This window comes from Bufo bufo, chromosome 1 (assembly GCF_905171765.1).
Source record: "Bufo bufo chromosome 1, aBufBuf1.1, whole genome shotgun sequence".
NCBI classification, from domain to species: domain Eukaryota; kingdom Metazoa; phylum Chordata; class Amphibia; order Anura; family Bufonidae; genus Bufo; species Bufo bufo.
Genome location: NC_053389.1, coordinates 123,017,441 through 123,039,904, shown reverse-complemented (window position 1 = coordinate 123,039,904; position 22,464 = coordinate 123,017,441). Strand labels below are relative to the sequence as shown.

Below are 22,464 nucleotides of genomic sequence, written 5' to 3'. Positions count from 1 at the left end.
TTGGGGCACACCCTGGCGTGAAGCATCTCCTGCCTGGTAGTAGTTCGTGGTGCCCTTGGTAGAGGTAGTATATTGTGGAGTGCAAAGCAGGTAGATGGGCAGCAAGGTTCCTGACAACAATCCACAATGATGACACCAGTTTTTGTGTAACAGTAAACAGTTTTTTACTTGCGATAATCATGGTAAAGTGTAAATAAGTAGTCACAGCAATGGTCACAGTTCTGATTATGCATGGACTGGCAGATCTTAAAGAGCATCTTTCAGTAGACCAAGTGCACTCACATTGCTGAGAAAAATGAAGTTTTGATATAAGTAAATGAGCCTCTAGGACCAATGGGGGCTTCTCTCCTGTACTGCAAGCGCCTCTCCTGTACTGAGCTGGATACTGAAGCATACGGCTCAGCGCAAAACTTAAGGAGAGGTCAGGGCCAAAACGATGAAAAGAAACAATGCCCATCCAATGGTTGCACATAACATCTTAATATCACTTTATAACATCTTATGGTACAAGAAGTTGTGACCATTCAAGCAACCAAATCAAATGTTATATAAGTAAAATGTCACCATGATTGCTAGGAGTGCAGTCCTCAAATTATAAAATTAAGAAAGCTATGCTATAAATCCTAGACTATACTTAATGTTAACCCAGTGCTGCCAAGTGGCAGAGACACAATAAAACCTCTCATGAGTTTCTGCCATTAGCCATTCCATCTTCATAAAAAAAAACTCAATTTCTGTTGCCCATTCTTTAAGCGAAGGACCCTGAGATGATTCCAATGACATGGGATTGCCGTCTAATTTGCCACTAAAAAAGATCTAAGAATACCCTTTGTAATGGCTGCTATAGTGCCTGGTAGGAGGAACAGTGGGGCAAACTGAGGGGAAACCTGGATCTGCCTCCCATGCAAAAGTGTGTACAACTTAAAAATGGTATCACAGGGATTAAGGCAGGGATAATCCCACCAAATGTGAAGCATAATCCCTGCCCCTACATATTGGTTGGTTTCCTTTGCGCCAGAATTGTGTGCCCAAATTTTGGTTCAATTTTGGTGCATGTTACATTCAAGCCAAACTCTTCCTACTATGTCATGCCCCCTTTTACACTAAAAGGCACACTGTCTAGTGAGGCACACAGGTTATCTGAAATACATAATGAATGTCACAAGACATGTATACCTGTCTTGCGGCTCAATTTGAGATAGAATTCTGCTGCATTTTACTTAGTAAATCTCCCCAGTGAGTATGGTGTAGAAGGTAGCTGTAGTGACTCATTGTGTACACCTGTATATATAGAGAGAGTCACATACTCCTGTGCTGGGTAAGTCATTTCCTGCAGTTGTTTTGGTGATGATAGATCCATCCATCACATCAGTCATTGATCATGGCAGCTGACAAGAGGAATTTACTATTCTAAAAACCTTTTAAAAGAGCACTCAAGGAACAATTCATAGGCTGCCTAGGTTGGATATTAATAGGTGGAGCATTTGTATATTATGTTCTTTGAATCCCTGAGTCATGGCCCACCTCCCCAGAACCCCTCACAGTTCTTCATGGAGTGTTCATGTAATCAGATGGTAGAAATTATAATTAGTCAAAAGCTACATGGCTGGCATTAATGTGCCAGTGTACACCACAACATACGGGCCAACCGGCTGCCCATTAGATGTCACCAGTAGCTTAAATTGAAGCGAACTCTGGGCCAAAGGTGCGACTTTTTTAAACAGTACCTGGCTTACAGTACCTGTCACTGCTACAAGCTCCAATATTTAGGAATTTAAGGGGCCTGTCTATTTTAGAAAACACAGCGACAAGCCAAAACCTCCAGATTGTGGACTTTCTGAACATTATGATCAATTCCACTAATTTTGTTATCCTCATTTTATATTATGTATGTTATATATATATATTCATATATTTTTATCTTATAAAATGTTTTTGGACAATATATATATCCAAATATGTTTAATTCTTCTTTTACACATGATTTTAGAAAAAACCCATATGCGTTTTTTACTAACAGATGCGTTGTGTTGTTTTTTTGGTTTTTTTTAAGCATATTAATAGTACATAAACGTTTGAATGTAATTTTATTTAATGTTTTTAATGCAAAGTCTTTGTACTGACCACATTTGATATATAGGGTCTATTATGAGTCATATATTGGAGGATTCAGATCCGACCCAGGTTTTGATTAAGACACAGCTGAAATACAATCAATTGGGGCAGACACCCTATAAAAAGACCTCCATATCAGTAATATGCTGTTGACCACTGAAGAAGGAACAGTGTTGTTCCGAAACGCATTTGGTACACAGCAAGGACCAACAAGGAGCCATTTTATCAAAGATATACAATAAGGATTCATCGCTTACAAGTTACTTTTTTCTCTTCTCTTCCGGCACCAGTTTTTTCAGAGAGTACTAGTATCATCACACAGCTGATGGACTGAGTCACGTGATTCACTTTAACACACGTGGGACGCCACGTAGTGAGAGTAGAACGTGACTCCACGCTGAAAGATCCAACGCCGACTCCTCAGTCCCGCAGTGAAACTCCAATTGTGCAGCCACAACACCCACCGGACCGGTAAGGTACACAAAAAATATCTGTATGTATGTGTCCGCATTATAACAAGTTTGGGTGTGAAAAGTGAACCACGGAGTGCTGCTAAAATTGTGAGGAAAACAGGTGCTTTCCTTTGAGATCTTGAAGAGGTGTGGATCTGCTGAGCAGGACATTTTCTTTACAGATACGCTGCTTTATATGAACGATCTGTTCACTTATAACCAAGTGCAATTATTTGACATTGACCAACTATTGAAGTATCATATTTATTCTGCAGATATATGACTTTGGTTTTAATATTTATCCCTTATGGTATGGATTGCAGATTTTTTATCTATCTATGTATAAATAGGTTTTATATATATATTAACAAATATTTATTGTTCAGTCCACATTGCCCCAGATATTTTGTGTGCCCTCCATCTATACACAACAATTTGATCTTCTTGCTACAACCTGGGGTGGGTTGTGGAGTGAGCACCTATATATATCCACTCACCAAGTGTAGCCACTACTACTTTTACTATATTTTAGAAAACCCATTTTCATATAACCCTCTAGGCCAGTCTGAGTTAATGGAAAATGTATTCTGTTCAGGATCTTCATGTCTTGGCCAGTTACAAAGACCATCTTTCTCTCTGGAAGACCTGTACTGTGCTGCTTTACACAGACAACCCATTGATTTGAATAAGAGCCATGTAATGCTTCATTCCTCCTGTGGCTGCGCTACAGGAATATAATTACTGGCTGCCAGGTTTCCATGGTTAAAAGTGATCACTGAGGTCCTAGCAGGGGCACATTTGTCAATCAACCTGTTGTCAACGGACCTTTCTAATAAGGCTACTTTCACACGAGCGTTCGGGTGTCCGCTCGTGCGCTCCGTTTGAAGGGGCTCACGAGCGGCCCCGAACGCATCCGTCTGGCCCTAATGCATTCTCAGTGGAGGCGGATCCACTGAGAATGCATCCGCCTGCCAGCGCTCAGCCTCCGCTCCGCTCAGCGAGCGGACACCTGAACGCTGCTTGCAGCGTTCGGGTGTCCGCCTGGCCGTGCGGAGGCGAGCGGATCCGTCCAGACTTATAATGGAAGTCAATGGGGACGGATCCGCTTGAACATGACACCATATGGCTCAATCTTTAAGCGGATCCGTTCCCCATTGACTTTCAATGTAAAGTCTGAACGGATCCGCTCAGGCTACTTTCTGACGTAGAAAATTTTCTAAGTAATAATGCAGACGGATCCGTTCTGAACGGATGCAAACGTCTGCATTATCGGAGCGGATCAGTCTGATGAAACATCAGACGGATCCGCTCCGAACGCTCGTGTGAAAGTAGCCTAAGTAGGGATGATAAAGTGGACCTCTTTAATTATGCAAGCTGTGATGTGATGCAGATTTCAGGTAATTTTTGATCTTTACAGGGGTATACACTATGGATGGAGGGACTCATGGCAAACTGAAAATGTTCTTCCTATGCAGAACATTACAGAAGGTTCAAGAGGTTGAATGAGCAGCCCTAGTCCAAAATGCCTACAGCTAAGGTAGGTATTTGAGACCATCACATTCTGGGCCCCAGAGCATTTCCTCTTTTACAGGAACACCCCTGGCTTTTAATTGCATTATCACATTAATATTGCAGCCATGAAGGCGCCATGGAGTCACTAAAGCTGTGGCTAAGCCCTTCTTAGGCTATAAAACTTGATTCCTTCTATTGGGCAAAACAGATTTTGTCATACTCAACAAAGGTCCAACATGAGGAGAGCAAACAGCAAGGGACACAGAAGATGTTTACAGTAATTACAATGTCATTGACCCTTAGTGGATGATGAAAACTTTATCGCACTTTCTTGGAACCGTGTTTCACCCATTGAAAGGTCATGAACGTTTAAAAAAGTTAAACTTTTCCATGAAATATGTTGGGATGCCATTGACCTAGTCTCTAAATCAACATATTACAGGAATATTTACAGGTTATTGCTTCAGTGCAATAAAATACTAAATAAATAATGTTACCAACAAACAAAACAGTCTGCAGATAGTCTTCATTTAAAATCTTCTACCATGTTGTATCTACTGCTTCTAAGTGGGCCTATACCTCTCCATGGAAACAGACTACAAATGATCTCTGTGTAGTCTGATCCAGCAGTCTATAACTACGCTTACTTATACAGTTCTGAAGTATTTCACACCAGTACTTGCCAGCCGCTGAGGAGAGAAAATTATATTTGTACAGTATTGTGGACAGTTCCATATACACAGATGCCATTTTTTTTTCTCCATTAACTTTAATGGGGGAACTCCCAAATCCATATGGCATCCAGTGGAGCATGGCATGTTATGCTTTACATGGTAGTATACAAAAATACCTACGTACAAGTAGCACAGATGTATGGGAAACCATTGTGATCGTACTACAACTCAAAACTGCTTGGAAATGGTATGGAGCTATAATAGTTGATATCGTGCTATAATAGCCATACAGATGCATTCATGAGCACCAACATATCACTGAAAAAACTACTGGTTTGTTTCTTGTCTGTAACTGCTGACTCACATAAGTCTGCATAGAACCTGCATACACAAAACAGTATCTATTTTTAATCTACACTATTTGCTAAAATAATTATTTAATTATTTGATTCGCCTCCAGTGAAATCTGTCATTCCAGTTGTAATCACCAACAAACCACTTAATAAACCAATTAACCAGGGTATTAACTGTTGAAGTCATAAGTTTAAATAAACCTAAGGTTGGGTTCACATCTCATTTTTGCTGTATGTCAAGTGGATACGTTTAGACATACAGTAAAAAAAAACGTACACAAACGTATGCAATTTTGTGGTCTACTTTTTTAACCTGTATGTTTGACGCTGTGCACACATTTGAATTTGTTTGTGTCCTTTTTTTAAGAAAAAACGTATACATTTTTGTGAAACCTTTCTTTTTTTAACCACTCTTATCTGTATAAAAGTTCGGGTTACATCGTAATTTTCCGTCGGACCGTGCCACCGTAGATTGCTGTGACCGCGCTGTCATTAGGCAGCTGCGGTCACAGGGAGGTGTGCCGTGGCCAGCTGGAGAGGTCAGGCAGTAATAGATGCTTGTAGCATCCAGCTACAAGGGTCTATTTCATTGTAAAATCGAAAAGCCGTCAGGGAGCGCTTTTTGTTAGGTAAGAGCGCCACCTGCTGGCTTTAAAATTAAATGTCAGCCTGCAGGCTGGGAATTAACCTCTTCCTGCCTTGACTGGTGCAGAAAGGGGTTAATTCACAAAAAAAGTAAATAAAAAATAAATAAATAAAATAATAAGGCGCTTGTTGCGTTTTAGCGCTGTACAATATTTTTCTGGCAGTATGGTGCTATAGAACCAGCAATAGAAAAATCCAAAATGCGCTCCAGTCTTTTGAAGTCCCAGCCAGTAGATAAATTACATAAATAGCGTTCATTTTCAGGATACAAGCATACGGGAATGGTTTTAGAAATGTTTTTTCTTGAAACCTTTTGTAATAGTTAGAAAAAAAAATTATAAGAAAGGAAAAAATATTTTTTTTTTCAGAATTTTATAATTTTTTCCTTAAATAATTTTTTTTTTAATATTATATCCATCATGTAATGGCACAAAAGAAAGGTCTAAGGTGTCCCGAGAAAAATATTATCAAATACATGTAGGCTGGCTCAGAAATGAATCAGTTATTTGCAGTTAGATACACGCATTGCTACAACTGAAAAACTGGCCTGGTAAGGAAGGGGGGTAAACACTCCAGTAATGAAGTGGTTAAATGAAGATTTGAAGGCATCATCTGGAAAAAAAAACCTGAAAGGTTTAATGGATGGAAATGTATTGTTTTAAATTTTTAGGCCTCATGCACACGACCGTTGTTTTCGTCCGCACCCGAGCCGCCGTTTTTGCGGCTCAGGTGCGGACCCATTCACTTCAATGGGGCCGCAAAAGATGAGGACAGCACACAGTGTGCTGTACGCATCCGTTGCACCGTTCCGTGGCCCCGCCCAAAAAATAAAGCATGTCCAATTCTTGTCCGTTTTGCGGACAAGAATAGGCATTTCTACGATGGGCCACCCGTTCCGCAAATTGCGGAAGGCACACGGGCGGCTTCCGTTTTTTTGCGGATCCGCGGTTTTACAATTTTCTACGCCTGTTTTTAGAAGCTATCTTACATTTTGCGGCAGTGGATATGTTAAAGTAATGAAGAGGCCTGCGCCTCTTCCTAACTCCGAAGGATCGACCGCTAGGTATAGGGCTTATTCAGACTGGCATCTAGGGTCCATTCACACGTCCGCGTTTTGTAATCCGCATCCGTTCCGTTATGTGGATCCTCAATAAAAATAGAGAATGTCCTACTATAGTCCGCAAATTGCAGTCAATGGGTCCGCAAAAATGCGGATGACATGCGGAAAGCTGCAATATGTCATCCGCATGTCATCAGGAATGGCAGATCCGCTGGAAACAGAAAAAAAATAGGCCTGCACCCTGTGACATTTAGAACCCAGGAAAGCAGAAAACAGAGTACAGTCTTTAAAAATGTCCTCTTTTGATGTGGAAACATGGATAGTACTCATACAGGAGCACCCATCCCTATGGGACACCTGGTGAGAGGTGTATCATGACCGTGTCCAAAAGGACCGGTCATGAGAGGAGATAGCGACACAATTAGTACCCACAGCGTAGTCTTCAGCTTCTGCACAGAAAAAAAAAAAAAAATTGTAAGTATATCAATTTATTAAAATGTTTAATGTTTATTTTAAAGTATTGCTTCATACTTATGGTCCGTGAGTGGGCCATATGTCCTGGAACAGCATAGACAGTGTACATTTGAGTGATACAGTAGTTTATCTGCTCATTTGCACATATTCTATGTTTCTTCATGACTAGTGTTGAGCGAACTTCTGTTTTAAGTTCGGCGTCTAAAGTTCGTCTTCCGGTTAGCGGAGGATCCCGATATGGATTCCGAATTCCGTTGTGGTCCGTGGTAGCGGAATCAATAATCGGCCATTATTGATTCCGCTACCACGGACCACAACGGAATTCGGAATCCATATCGGGATCCTCCGCTAACCGGAAGACGAACTTTAGACGCCGAACTTAAAACAGAAGTTCGCTCAACACTATTCATAACATATGCCAACTCACTTTAGTGTATATATTGTAAATTATATAATTTTTGTGCAAGAGGCCTAGTCTGAAAATGTCTTGCATTGCATACATTTAAAATTCCCTTTCTGCAATGCATAACTTATTGCATAGCAACCAATCTTTTTAACATGTAAAAAAAAAATGTTTTTAAACTTTAATAAGCACATTTTATTCTATATTTCCAAATGTGTTTGATATGAATTGAGTTTAATACGCCTCTCTCACAAATGTGATTATTTAACTAGAAGGATGTTTGTATCAGCCTCATACACACGACCGCATGCCCTCCGAGACATATGGTCCGTGAGCGGGCCATATGTCCCAGAACAGCATTGATCATGTGCACAGGAGCACACAGAATTATAGGTCACTGTGATGCTGTGTACATCGATCGGCCCGACGTGCGCAGCATCATTGTAATCTATGAATCTGTGCGCTCCCCTGCATACGATCAATGCCGCTCTGGGACATATGGCCTGTTCAAGGACCGTATTTCTCGGAGGGCATGCGGTCGTGTAAATGAGGCCTTCTGCAAACCTTCTCAATATGCAGGCATCAGCCATGTGCTTTACGCATTTCGGATGTTGACCCATTCACTTGAATGGGTCTGCAATCCAGAAGGATGCCAAGCGGAACAGAGAAACGTAACCCCAGGGAACAAAAACATTTTTTTTTTTTTTTTTGGAGTACAAGGATCAATGACCCATTAAAGCTGAATGGGTCTGGATCCGTCTCAAAATCCTTGCGAATGCCCGTTCATTATTGACCGCATATTGTGGTCTCCAGTGCACGGAACGGCCGTTATGGCACGATCTCATGACATAAATATTTTTTTGATATGTGCTTTTCTTTAACTTTATTTATACGAAATCTAACTGACAATTTAATGTCAAAATTATTATGTTAAATAAAGTTTAATTGACAATGCCTTGAACTTTATCAATCTGGAAGTATAGAATAATGTTCAAAATCACACTTTGAGCTTTAAAGAGGACCTTTCACCAGAAGAAAGCCTCTAAACTGACTATACAGAAGTGTAGAGCGGCGCCCAGGGATCCCGCTGCACTTACTGTTATCCCCGGGCGCCGCTCCGTTCTCCGGTTATAGCCTCCGGTATGTTTGTAGTTAGGCTCCACCCACTTGATCCTGCCACGGTCTTCTTCTCCTATGCTGTAGCGCTGGCCAATCGCAGGCCAGGCTATGAGCTGAGCGCTGCGATTGGCCAGCGCTACAGCATAGGAGAAGAAGACCGTGGCAGGATCAAGTGGGTGGAGCCTAACTACAAACATACCGGAGGCTATAACCGGAGAACGGAGCGGCGCCCGGGGATAACAGTAAGTGCAGCGGGATCCCTGGGCGCCGCTCTACACTTCTGTATAGTCAGTTTAGAGGCTTTCTTCTGGTGAAAGGTCCTCTTTAATTCATATTTTGTCTTGTAAATTTTAATGAATAATTATAAATTTATCATTTTAATTTTTTAAATATTATTTTCATTTCAGTAAAATAAATTTAAAAAAATGATGGAATACCTGCAGAGACCAATTCAGAAGGGAGATAAAATATCTTCAATTCTTAAAACCTATAATGGAGTTACGAACGTAAGTAATTTTATTATTATATTTTTATACTACGTAAATCTGGAAAGGAAAAATGCGGACGTGTAAATGGACCCTTACATGAAAGAAATAAAAAATGAAATAAATCATTGTCTCTAGTATTATTCTAACATTTCCCATTCTTGAAATATAGTAGTGATCCTGACTGACCTAAGAGAGGGAATGTGCATTAGGATTAAATGTCAGGAATTGTGAAAAAATAAAGGTGTTTAGGGTCCATTCACACGTCTGCATTTTTCCTTTTCAGATTTACGTTCCATTTTGTGTGGATCCGTGTTTCCGCAAAAACCTTCAGTTTTTTTACAAATGTTCATCGCATCCGTTCCGTGTTTCCGCCCAAAAAAAAAAACGGAAGGGGGATCATATGTTGCTAGGGTGCCAAAAAAAAAAAAAAAGATGTTTAAAACAGAGGACATGTGATAGTACAGGCACCATTTTATTGTGCTTTTGGTGTCATTCAGAGCTGTGTGAGAAACCTTTGCTTGGCTGGCATTGTTTTCTTCCTATTTCTCAGCGATCACCATGGCAGAAGACCTTATGAATGAAGTACTATTTCACAGGATTCTTTCTCTGCGATTCAGATGGCAGTTAGCGATGCTGGACGAAGGACCGGTAGGAAGAGGAGACGGCAGAGGGTCCATCTGCAATGTCCGACAGCGGCAAAGGGTCCCTTTAAGAAATATTCATGACGCCAGTTGCAGTGAAGCAACGAGACAGAGTCCCTTTAAGAAATGGTGTTGGTGGTGGTACCCAGGTGTAGGAATGGCCGAGTGGTATAGGGTGGCCTACAATGTCCCTTACTGTTTTGTATGTGTCACGGTGCTCCTACCTGGATATGTTGGACCCCAGGTGTTGTCTTCCGAAGCAGCAAATAAGGGAGGTAGTTAACTTATGGATGAAGAATAAATTAATTCCAGACCTTGTGATGAAGTTCAATAACAGCTTTACTTGGCATAAACATTTCTCCATGTGCCACTCTGGGGCGTTACACATCCCATTGTTGCTCAGCGCCTTCACAAAGGACAATTTCATATCTTGTATAACGAGCTGCGACATGACCCCATCAAGTTCAAGACCTATTTTCGGATGTCCATGAAAGCATTTGATCACCTGCTGGTGTGTCTTCATCCTGACCTGGACACCAGTATGAGGTTCAGCATTGCAGCAGAGCAAAGGTTGATTGTCACCTTGAGTTAAGTGAATTTTATAATTTGAATTAATACTATATATTAAATATTAACTTATGTAAATGAATATTAAAACATTTTTTTTCTTTTTTTTTTAGATTCCTTGCAACCGGAAACTCATTTGATGAGTTTCTCGTATAGAGTTTCTCCTTGGGATCTCAACAATCTCTGGGATCGTCTGTCATACCTGCAAAGTCATCTGGCAGCGACTCCCACCCCCAAGGCAAAAGATTGGCTTTGTATCGTCGAGGGATTTCACCAATTTGCAGTTTCCTAACTGCATTGGGGCCCTGGATGGAAAACATATTCGTGTAAAGAAGCCGCCACACTCAGGGTCCCGGTACTTCAATAACAAACTTTTTTTTTCTGTAGTGCTGATGGCCTTGGCTGACAGTAACTATAAGTTTGTAATTGTTAATATCGGGGCATATGGGAGCACTTCTGACGCCCGCATCTTTAGTGTTTTCAGAATGGGTCAGCGGCTTCAGACAAACCAGCTTGCCCTGCCAGAGCCCAGAAGACTACCCAGATCAGCAGGTCCACCAACTCCATTTGTGATTGTGGCAGCTGAAGGATTCGCATTGTCACTATCGATTGACTCGCGCCTGACGGTATGTGGAGTGCACTTTCGGAATACTGTCCACAAAGTGGAGAGTGTTCATGTCATCCATACAGATGAATCCGGACAATGCCATCCTGGTGATACATGCCTGTGTACTCCTGCACAACTTCACCAGGATTCACGATGCCTCCACAGATGCAGAATTGGGCCTAAATATGACATCTTCTGTCATTTTAGACCTAAACTGGCCTGGACGCCCTGCAACAGTTGGACTAGCTATTTGGGAACTCTATGCCGACTACTTCTGCAGTCCTGAGGGGGCATTGTCATGGCAGTTGGACGCCATCCGTGGAAGTTGCTGAATTCAGCTGGAATCTGGTTTTAAATTTTATTAAAATTTATATTTTTTTAGTTTAGTTAGATCCCCTGTTGTTAGTTTAGATTAGGGACTCGCAAGAGAATGAGGACCTTTGACGCGGGCTTGAGGTCTGAGGTATTTTGTAAAATTCAAATATTTTTATAAATTTGGTGTAAATACTTTCTAATACCTTATTTCTAATTACGTCTTTAAAAAATTATTTAATCATTTTAATATTATTTTAAATTTGTGTATGGCTTCACAGTTAAACACGAACATGTCCCATTTTTATAATGTCTTCTTCCATAGCCTGTGCAGATGGTATTTCTTCTATTTGCTCTGAAGGCTATAGTTGTTCTGTTGTAGACGCCTCTGCTGTAATCTCCTCCTGTGTTTCTACCTCCACATCCGTAGACTAAGGTCTTGAGCCAGATTCATGAGAGATATTGTCTACAGTTCTGTTTAAAAAAATATATATATATATTTTTTTTATATATATTAAAATTTATATAAAGTATAAGAATATAATATTAAAATTACTTACATTCGTAACTCCATTATAGGTTTTAAGAATTGAAGATATTTTGTGTACATATAGGGTTTCTTTTTTAACCCGCCATCTCCACTGAGCTGTTTTGCATTTATCTCCCTTCTAAATTGGTCTCTGCAGGTATTCCATCGTTTTTTTTATTTGTTTTACTGAAATGAAAATAATATTTTAAAAAATTATAAATTTATAAATATTCATTAAAATTTACAAGACAAAATATGAATTATAGCTCAAAGTGTGATTTTTTAAATTATTCTTTTCTTTCAGACTGATAAAGTTCAAGGCATTGTCAATTAAACTTTATTTAACATAATCATTTTGACATTAAATTGTCCGTTAGACTTCGTATAAATAAAGTTACAGAAAGGCAAAATATTTATGTCATGAGATCGTGCCATAGCTTGGCAGTTGTGTGCACTGGAGACCACAATATGCGGTCAATAATGAACGAGCATTCGCAAGGATGTTCAGATGGATCCAGATACATTCAGCTTGAATGGGTCATTGATCCATGTACTCCAAAAATATAAATAAATTTAGTTCCCTGGGGTTACGTGCCTCTGTTCTGTTCTGCATCCTTCTGGATTGCGGACCCATTCAAGATGGGTCAACATCCGAGATACGTAAAGCACATGGCTGATGCCTGCAGCGGGGCACGGGGACCTGGCTCTCACATGAGAGCCACGGCCCTGCTCTAGCAGCCCGGACCAGCAGGAGTGCCAGTCTGGGCTGTTTAACACTTTACATGCCACAGGCAATGGCGCCCACCGCATGTAAAGTGCTGACAGAGGCATTGGACTCCCTCTGTCTCCCATCGGCACCCCGCAAATGTGATCGCGGGGTGCCAATGTGTGTGAAGGCTGGCTGGGATCTCATGTAGGCCCCAGACCAGCCTTTAGTAATCTCTCGCAATGTCAGAATAGCATTGCCATTAAAATGCAATGCACTATAGGGATAGTGCATTGCATTTTAAAAGCAATCAAAATACTGTTGGTTATAGTCTACTTGTGGGACTATTAAGTGGTAAAAAAAAGAAAAAAAAACACATTTATTAAATAAAAAAATGCCATTAAAAAAATATGCTTTTCATAGAAAAAATAATAATAAATTTCCCCCATATTTTTGGTTTTTCCACGTCGGTAACAACCCAGACTACATAAATATCATGTAAATTATCCCCTACGGTGAACGCCGTAAAAAAAAATAAAAAATTACGGAATTGCTCATTTATTCTTAGTTACCACCCAAAAAATTTAATAACAAGCAATCAAAAAGCGTAATTTACTCCAAAATGATACCAATGAAAAATACAAATTGTCCCACAAAAATCAAGTCCTCACACAACTCCATAGAAAGAAAAATAAAAAAGTTATGGGTTTTGGGGAGGAGCGATGCAAAAACATTTTTTTCCTTTTAAAAAAAGTGGTTTTATTGCAAAAAAGTAGTAAAACGTTAAAAAATATATATGTATTTGGTATCACTTTAATTGTACTGACCCAGAGAATAAACATATTATGTTATTTATACGGAAAAATGAACGCCTTAAAATTTATAACATAAAAACGCAGTGGCAGAAGTGCTGTTTTTCCCATCTCCCTCCCCCAATAAAAATTTATCAGAAACTTATGTGTACCCCAAAAGGGCGCAATTAAAAACTACAACTTTTCCCACAAAAAACAAGCCCTCATACACCTAAATAGACAGAAAAATAAAACAGTTATAGCTCTTGGAACGCGACAATGAAAAAAGGAAGAAAAAAAACGCTTGGTCAGAAAGGCCAAAAACAGGCTGGTCACTAAGGGGTTAAGACAGTATCTGAAGAGTCACATATTTATACACCATAGTACATAGGAATAATGAGGTAGATGAGACAAGTGACGTAAAGCAGATCAATATTAGTGGAGGAGAAAACAAACAGTTGTAACAGTAAATTGTTGGAGTAATTATACATGACGATATAAGATTGTCCTCTAATTGATGTCCAGTCCATGAATGTGATGAACCCAAGAGGTCTGAGGGCTACATTCTTTAAGAGATGTAGAAGGACATAGATCCATGAGACACATTCATCCCTGCTCTAGTGTGTCAAAGGTTATCATGAACTTGTATTTCCAGATTCTCCTGTCCCTCTGAGATTTAAAAATTCTCTTTTTAATATCAATACTTTCAAGCTTGGCCATGAGTTTGCATATTGTGGTGCCATTTTGCTCCCCATTGCAATACCGGTCTTCTGTAGGTATATGGTTTCACCAAATGAAAAGTAATTATGGGTCGGGATGCATTTTGTAAGTTCCACCACAGATTCGGTGCCAATTCCTTTATCTTTCATAAGAACCTCACAGGCGTTTAATCCATCCTGGTGTGGAATGTTAGAATATAAAGATTCTACATCCATGGTAGCCAGGATAGTTCCCTCTGATAGGGGACCTATTTCAGACAGTTTATTTAGTAGATCAGTTGTTTCCTGGAGGTAGCTGGCTGTATCTCTCACCATGGGTTTATAGACACCTTCCACCCATCCAGAACTTTTCTCAGTGATGGTGCCCATGCATGAAATTATCGGTCTCCCTGGGTTTTCAGGTTTGTGAATCTTGGGAAGCATGTCAAATTATAATTGCTCCCACAATTTACTGTTATACAAGTTAGCTTGTGGAAGGCTAACTAAAACATTTGCCCCAAATTAGACAGTTTAAAAACTAATACTAACCACATGTATGCAAACTTTTAAGCCACTGGGAATGTAATTAAACACATAAATAAAATAAATCATTGTCTCTAGGCTTCTTCTGTATGACATTTTCCATTCTTGATGCGTAGTGATTCTTACTGACCTAAGAGAGGGAATGTGTACTAGGATTAATCTTAAACAATTGTGAAAAACTGTGTTTTATTGAATGTGGCTAAGCTGTATGTATAGTTATGACTTCAACAGTAGATGGGGGTCCCAGGGCAGGGATCTTCAGTATTTCCCCAGTTGACGGAAAACCTAGATGTACAGTAATTCTGCTTTGGCAAGGAGTTTGATCTAATGGTGCCGGACATTCTATAGTGGGACTACTCAAGGGTTGATATTTATTTTGCTATTTGATTTATAGGGATTATTCATCTGCCATTTCCCACCAGCATAAACCAGCATAAACTAAAAAAGGGAACCATCTATAGCAATGAGGAGCATATATGAACAAGTACTGCTAAGCTGATAGCTTAATAATATTGTATTGGCCATCTATTATCTTCTCAGTACATTATGCTTTATTAAATATATTTCTAATCTTATAAATTTGACCTGGCTTTGCTCATACAACACTGTAACTCCAAATCATCATTCCATCCCCAGGTGGCACGGACAGGTCTTTTTTAATGACTTGACAGTGCCACCTAGTGACAGAAATATCCATTTACCAGTACTTGTCAAAAAAAAAAACTCTAAACAGCAGATAAATGCATCTCTCGGGCAGGAGATTGAATTTCTCTTTAATACATTTCTATAAATAACCTTTGCTGAGGGACGCGATTCCAGTGTAGTATTAGGATTGGGCTACAAAGACCACACAGGGGGCATCCAGGTAATTACACTAGAGAAGCAGCATCCTAATGTATATTAAATAGCTTATCATGAATTCTGAGTTAATAGAGACAGATCCTACTAGCACACAGAATGGCTACGAAATGTGAATCTTCTTGGAGCACCCGACATGTCCATGTACAGTATCATATGGGCAGCCCAGTGATTTCAATGGAAACTGTGTAATACTTAATTTCACCTGTGGAGGTGCTGCATAAAACAGAAGCTGCCATATTCCTCCACGGGTAACAGCTGATCACTAGGGGGGCACCTTGTGTTTAGCTTACTATAGCGTACCCTTGTACCAAAAAAGAATTGTCCAATGTAACATAGCAGTCCAAATAAAGTACCAGAACTTCTGTGGTCTCCTGGTTTGGGAGATGTTACTTGATGTGAGAAGGACTTTTAAAGTCACATCAGAAGAAGGAAAATCCGTCACCTCCATGTTAGATAAAACTATTTCTCTACTGTGTTTAATCATAAAAACACCATTTAGTGACATGTCTTAAACTATAAAGCCCAAAAGCATCAGTTAATGGAGTTCTCACAATGGTTGAAAACTCAGTAAAGGAAGATTTTAACATAGAATTGCTGTTTTTTCCATTTTCCAATGTGTTTCTATGCACCTGAGCCCCTGGGGAAGAGTGATGAGTGTTGCAGCAGTGGAAGAAAATTACTTTTCCATTAGAAAAGGGTCCACTATTCTGCCCTGTCTTCTTTATAAGTCAAAATGGAAGCATGATGGGCTCTGACATGTTGTCCAGTTGCACAACCCACTTTTAAAATGGAGCTTTACATGGCAGGATACTTCTAATCAGTAGATTATCTTTTCAGTATCTGGCCAAATTTATCTCCAAAAACCATCTGGAATTATTGCAGAGTTGGATAGATTTGGAAAATGCAAGCCCTCACATGTTATGCTTTATTTCTATTTTTTTTTATACAAAAATTGGGTGGGTGGTTGTGTGTATGGTTTATTGAATATAACTTTTTGAACTTCTCCTATACTAATTCCTGTGAATAGCTTCCCCTCTGCCTAGAAGAGCAGAGAGTCTCACTTAAAAGGGTTTTCCAGGACTTAGATATTGATGACCTATCCTCAGGATTTTTTCATCTGTTTCAGAATAGAGGGGATCGGACAACTGGCACCTCCACCAATTAGCTGTTTCGGGAAGCCACAAGCATCGGAAACTGTACAGTGGATAAATCCAGAAGCAGAAGGCTCCATCCACTGTGTAGTTGCCAGCATCGGCGTCCTGCAGCTCAGCTCCTATTCACTAGAATGGGAAATAAGCAATAGTACCCCAGCACAGCTACAACATAGTAGACAGAACCTTTTGCTTGAGGCTCTGTTCACTGTATAGTTTCCTCTGGTTTCCTGAAAAAACTAATCAGTGGGGGTGTTGGGTGTTAAATCCCCATGATTTGTTAAGAAGATAGGTCATCAAAATCTAAGTCCCAGAAAAACCCTTTATACCTCTTTATCAGGCCCTCAGTCAGACCAGGGAGGAGTGAGGGGTGGTGAATTACAGAAAGACACCTCTCCTATTGCAGAAACGTATGTTTATTTACAGCTATCAAGAGAACTTTAGAGCTGTCATCCTGTCAGTCATTCCAATCCTCCCTCTACAATTCTAATGAGACTACCTAGCAGAAAAATCCTACCCTGTGCAGCAGAGTCATAAACTATTATCTCTCCGTGCTGACTAGTACAAAAAGACTATATTTTGTATCTAATTCTAAATGGCTTATTACTGCCCAAAAAAAGTAGCCTAAAGAAATAAATAAAAAAAAGTGTTTTCTGTGAGTGTTCAGTTTAAAATACCCCTTTGTGATGAACATCTCCCTTTAACCTAAATTAAAAGACCCATATGGACCATTCACTAATTATAACTGTGATTATTAGAAATTGTGTTCCCACAGTGATCAACACAGTAAAAAGAAGCTTACGCTAATAAGTAAATCCAGGCGGAAGTGTGAAAGGATTATGGCTATAAATGGCAATGTTCTCAGACAGTCAGCAGGATTCATTGGGTGTCTCTGCACAGCTACCCACACACAGAAAAAGGTTGGAACATCAAGGGTTTGTCTGGACTGCAATGATCCTGTAAATGGGAATAGAACCACAACAGGGCATCAACTTTATACTGGAATATTTGCTATTTTCTACCATATATTTCATTAAAATGCTTGCTTCCATCAAAGTTGCCTACCCTTGGACATCACCAGAGACAGACTGGTAACTTAACATGGCCCTGGAAAAAAACTAAAAGTGTCCTCTCGTTGTAGGTAGGACCAAATTGGCAGAAGGCAGGAAAACACACGTAGAGAGGTCTAACACAAATAGATGGGGTCAACACAAGTAGGTGAGGTGAGCAATACCATAGTGCAGTGATGGCGGACCTTTGAGAGACTGAGTGCCCAAACTTCAACCAAAAACCCACTTATTTATCTCAAAGTGCCAACACGGCAATTTAACCTGAATACTACAGTCCAATATAGTATATCTTCCATTAACTTTATCATTTAGCTATAATAGCCTGCCTACATTCAGTGCACTGCCTGTGCTGTTCATAGTGCGACCTGTACTGATGAATGCCAGGAAAATTCTAAGGCATATTGGTACATAGACTTTTTCCATGGTGCAGGTGCCCACAGAGAGGGCTCTGAGTGCCGCATCCGGCACCCGTGCTGTAGGTTCACCACCACTGCCATAGTGCAATACAAAATACCATCCCAGGAGAACCAAATACCACAGCACAGCAAAAAATACTGCCTCAGCAGAACCAAACACCACTGTGCAACACAATGTCCTGCCCCAGAAGATGTTCCCCTGTGGTGCCCTCTGTGGTTGTATTGTTTGATCTATTTTAGCTGTATTAACATTAAAAGTTAAGTTTTAGAGGTCCCAGTTTGTTCACTGCCTCATATAGTCGCCTGTTGCCATTGAGAGTAAACAACAAGAAGCCATGCCCTGCCACAGTATTAAACTGTATCACCATCCTGAGGACAGCCATACAGTTGAATTCAGGAAGGCATCTGCAGCCGCTGGCCAGGTTCATAAGTACCTAGTGTTCCCAACATTTACTAATGCTGAGAGCATCAGATCATTATGTACCTGGCCAGTGGCAATGAGGAGAATTCCGACCCCACCCTGGGCATCTATAGGGTCTATGACCAGTCTGCCCCTGGACTTCATGGGCAATGGCAGCTGACATAGCATCAGGGTTTCAAAAAAGATAATGGGGGCGACTTCAAATCAAAATGTGGCAAAATTCTGGTGTAATTTGTGCCACAAAACTGCCGTACATGTTTTGCATCACGTTTATAAAGTGTTTTAGATACTTTTTTTTGCTTGTCCAACAAGGAGGTACTGTATAGCTTAATGTGGCCTACATGAAAGTATAACTTGTGAAGCAACAATGTGCATTAAAAAGGTTGCAAGATTTTGGCACATATTTCTGGGGTAAAGTAGGTCACCTAATGGTTGGTTAACCATTTACTCTGAAGGTGTGCCAGGTTTATCATCCAGCATGAGCCACTTTGATAAAACTGACACAGTTTTAGACTGTTTCGACAGTTTGCACTGTCTTAATCTCAAGCAGTATTAGAAAAATCTGCCCAATGCATATTTATTTCCATTCATTTTGCATATCATGTTCCAATTTGGAGGAGAGGATAGCAGATCTGTTAGGATTGGAGTGGTAGGGTACTACGTTTTCAAGGTTCGAGAACTAGGCATTTTGGTTGCAGAGGGTCACACTACTTAGTATTTATGGATCACTTGTAGTGTCCCACTAGGTAAAGGAGGGCACTACACAAGGGTCAATTGGGTCACGTTGTTCTCCACCTCCTGTGGAACCACTGTATATTGCAATGTTTTATGTGCATTTTCCCTGCTTTATATGTGTATCAGGCCTGTTAGGGTGCAGTTCCTCCTCCTAGACAGTAGAGGGAGCTAGGGAACCCCTAATATATATAGTCAGGTCCTGTTCAGGGAAAGGAGTGTAGAGTCAGTTCAGAGTGGGTACTTTAGCCAGGCAGGAGCTGAAGGCCAGGTTCTGACATGCAGCTAGAAAGTCCAGGCTTCTAGTTGCCCCACCAGGAGAAGGGACTGTCTCCTGAGAGAAACCAAGTTCCCATAACAGAGCAGAGCAGAGCCAGTATTCCAGCTAGACAAGAGAGCTGAAGGGCAGAAGGATTTATTTGAAAGCAAGGACATATACCTGAGGAAGTTTCCCTAACCAAGGATAAAGCCAATAATAGGGCATACGTGCCTTGGGATAAAGACAGACAGGATTTCTGAGGAAAAGTGCAGCCTGATCTGTAAGTGTGTTAACCCTCTTAGTATCTTGCAAGAACATTGTGCCTGCTATTTGTATAAGCCTGCTTGTGACTGCTGCTGACATATGGAACTGAACAAAAGACTATAAATAGTTGATTGTTTCCAGTATTCCTCAATTATTCCTATTATAAATCGGTGTGCCACTGTTACCGGCACTGGCGTCATGAACTTAAAGGGACCTTGCCACCGGCACATTAAACCTGCAACACCCAGGGCACCTACCACCGGCCTGGTCCCTATACATTGAGAGTGCCCCAGAGGACTCCTGTGCCAGCCTCTCCATCACTGCTGTACACCTGCCCAGGGTCTTTCATAAACTGTGAGTAACCAAGAGCAACCCTCGTTTGCCTATTAACCGTGACCTCACCATCGCAATACCCTGCAGGGCTGCGTACTGCACACTGAAGAAGCCTAAATAAAACCTCATGTACACAAGTGTATCAGAAGTTCCTAGTTGTACACTGCCATAATACAGCACCCAAAGAAAGCTACAGTATGGATTAATACAATATCTTCATATGTCTCCTGCCTTTGTGTCATGTTCTCTGGTATGACGTATTATGGAGGAATTCTCTGATAAAAGTGCTACCCTCTAAGAAACCATATGGGGGTATATGGAGTGCCTACTGGTCCATAATACAGAGGACTAGGTACTTCACCTGACATAGAACAAAGTCCATGCAAATAAAAATAACGTATAGATTGTGGACTTCGATCCGAATTTCAGGAGAAATTCAATTTGCCATGAAGCAGAATTTCCTTGCGCTTCGTGGTAACAAATGAACTTTTCCTGAAATGGCGGTAAAAAAAAAAGAAAATACATACTCACCTCATTCATTTGCTGGCAGAAAAGTCATTGCGGTCATCTTGATTGAAGAAAACACGCAAAATTTCAGTGATGATGTCACCGCGCCCATCCAGCATGATGACGTGGTGACGTCATCCCGTTACCACGCAAGATTTTGCACTGTTTCTTCAATCAAGGATGCCACGAGCAAATGGTTTTTTTTGTTGTTGTTTTTTTTACCCGTTATTAACCCCTGAAAGGCCTTAATGTTAATGTCAGATGCCGCGATCAGCGTTGAGAGATTGAACGTGGCATCTAAAAGGTTCAATGATGGGGGGGGGGGCGACATGAGCCACGTTCCCCCGTCATTGGGCCCGCTACATACAATGGGATGCGATTTGTGATGAAGTAATTCATCACAAATCGAATTTCTTTGTGAAATCAAAATTTTGATAACTTCGCTCATCTTTATTGCCAGTGTTAGATGGCAGAGACACGCCCCCAACTGTTAACACCCATTTTGACCTTCATTGCAAACTGCTAGAAATTAATTCATAATATCTAGCAGGGATAATAGAGGAATAGTACAATATAGAGTTACAAGAATAGATGCTACACAATTGTTATTACATGGGAAATTCTACAGTATAGTACACTATACTATAGTAAAAAGTGCTGGCCTCTCTGGTGGCTGGGACCATGGGAGCGCGCCTAGGCATTTATACGCAGCAGCTCCTTTCACAGCCACCTCGTATTTGCGCTGCAGCGGTGGCCCTCACCCCTAAATCAAGCCAGCAAAGGAGACAATATGGACAATCACAATACATTAGTAAGTGCCTTGCATTTACTTTTTCCCCTTTAATATTCTCTCTCAATGTCCTGCTAATTCAGACTTGCAAGACCAAGACGTACTGTCAGCTCACTAAAAAATCAGATTACAAGCTCCTATAGAAGTCTATGGAGAGGGGAGGTAGAGGAGAAGTGAGCTAGGGAGAGAAGCAGAGGCATAGACATACACAAAGATACTGCTGGAGATAACATTTCTGATCTGAGTTTGTGAGTGAGTGAGTTAGTGAGAGTTAGGAAGCAGAATCTCCGGTCTCCATGTGCAGTCTATGGGAGAGATCATAGCAACTAGTCTCCTCCCACCATTTCAGGAATAACTGAGAATTAGAAATGTAGCCTGCAGAGGGAAAACTGTTAAATAACGCTGACCACAAGTTGCATAACAGTACGATGTTGTGCTAACACTCATGTATACATGGCAGCTTTATTTGCAGATGGAGTGCACCATATTCAATCTGGTACTATTATTGAGTTCTGGGTATTTTAGAACCAGATTAATGAAAATTGGATCAAAATATGGGGTATTCTAAATTGATGTGTTCAATCTTCTGGAATTAACCTCTTGTTGTTTTAGGAACAGTTGACTAGGTATTCACACTACAGCCTTCTCAAGATCAGAGACTAGCTACTGCTACAGTAGTGAAAATTTAGGGTCAGAGGGCTAAATATTTTAGAGCCAGAGTACTATATGTTTTAGGGTAAGAGGCCTGGATATTTTAGGATTACCTTACTGGATATTTTAGGATCAGAGGACTGAATATTTTAGTGTTACAGTATTGGATACTTTATGAACAGTGGACTGAATGTTTTTGGGTCAGAGTATTAGATATTTCAGGCTCAGATGATTGGATAATTTATGTTCAAAGTGAAAGTACTGTAAGAAGCCTGGGAATGCAAGATCACCCATAATACCATGCAGCCAGCCAATCTGCA

General features: G+C 40.5%; 1 long non-coding RNA gene across 2 annotated transcripts; it reads right to left on the bottom strand.

Moving 5' to 3' along the window:
- Nucleotides 1-10,705: 10,705 nt before the first annotated feature.
- On the bottom strand, nucleotides 10,706-17,836 carry LOC120998506. 2 transcript variants are annotated; one of them, XR_005778417.1, is made up of 5 exons: nucleotides 17,504-17,836; nucleotides 14,696-14,819; nucleotides 11,983-12,137; nucleotides 11,716-11,896; nucleotides 10,706-10,808 (listed from the first exon to the last, which is right to left on the bottom strand). It is a non-coding gene; the product is annotated as an uncharacterized LOC120998506 (long non-coding RNA). The 2 variants fall into 2 exon arrangements; XR_005778416.1 differs by lacking the exon at nucleotides 10,706-10,808 and having other exon boundaries at nucleotides 11,153-11,896.
- Nucleotides 17,837-22,464: the final 4,628 nt, after the last annotated feature.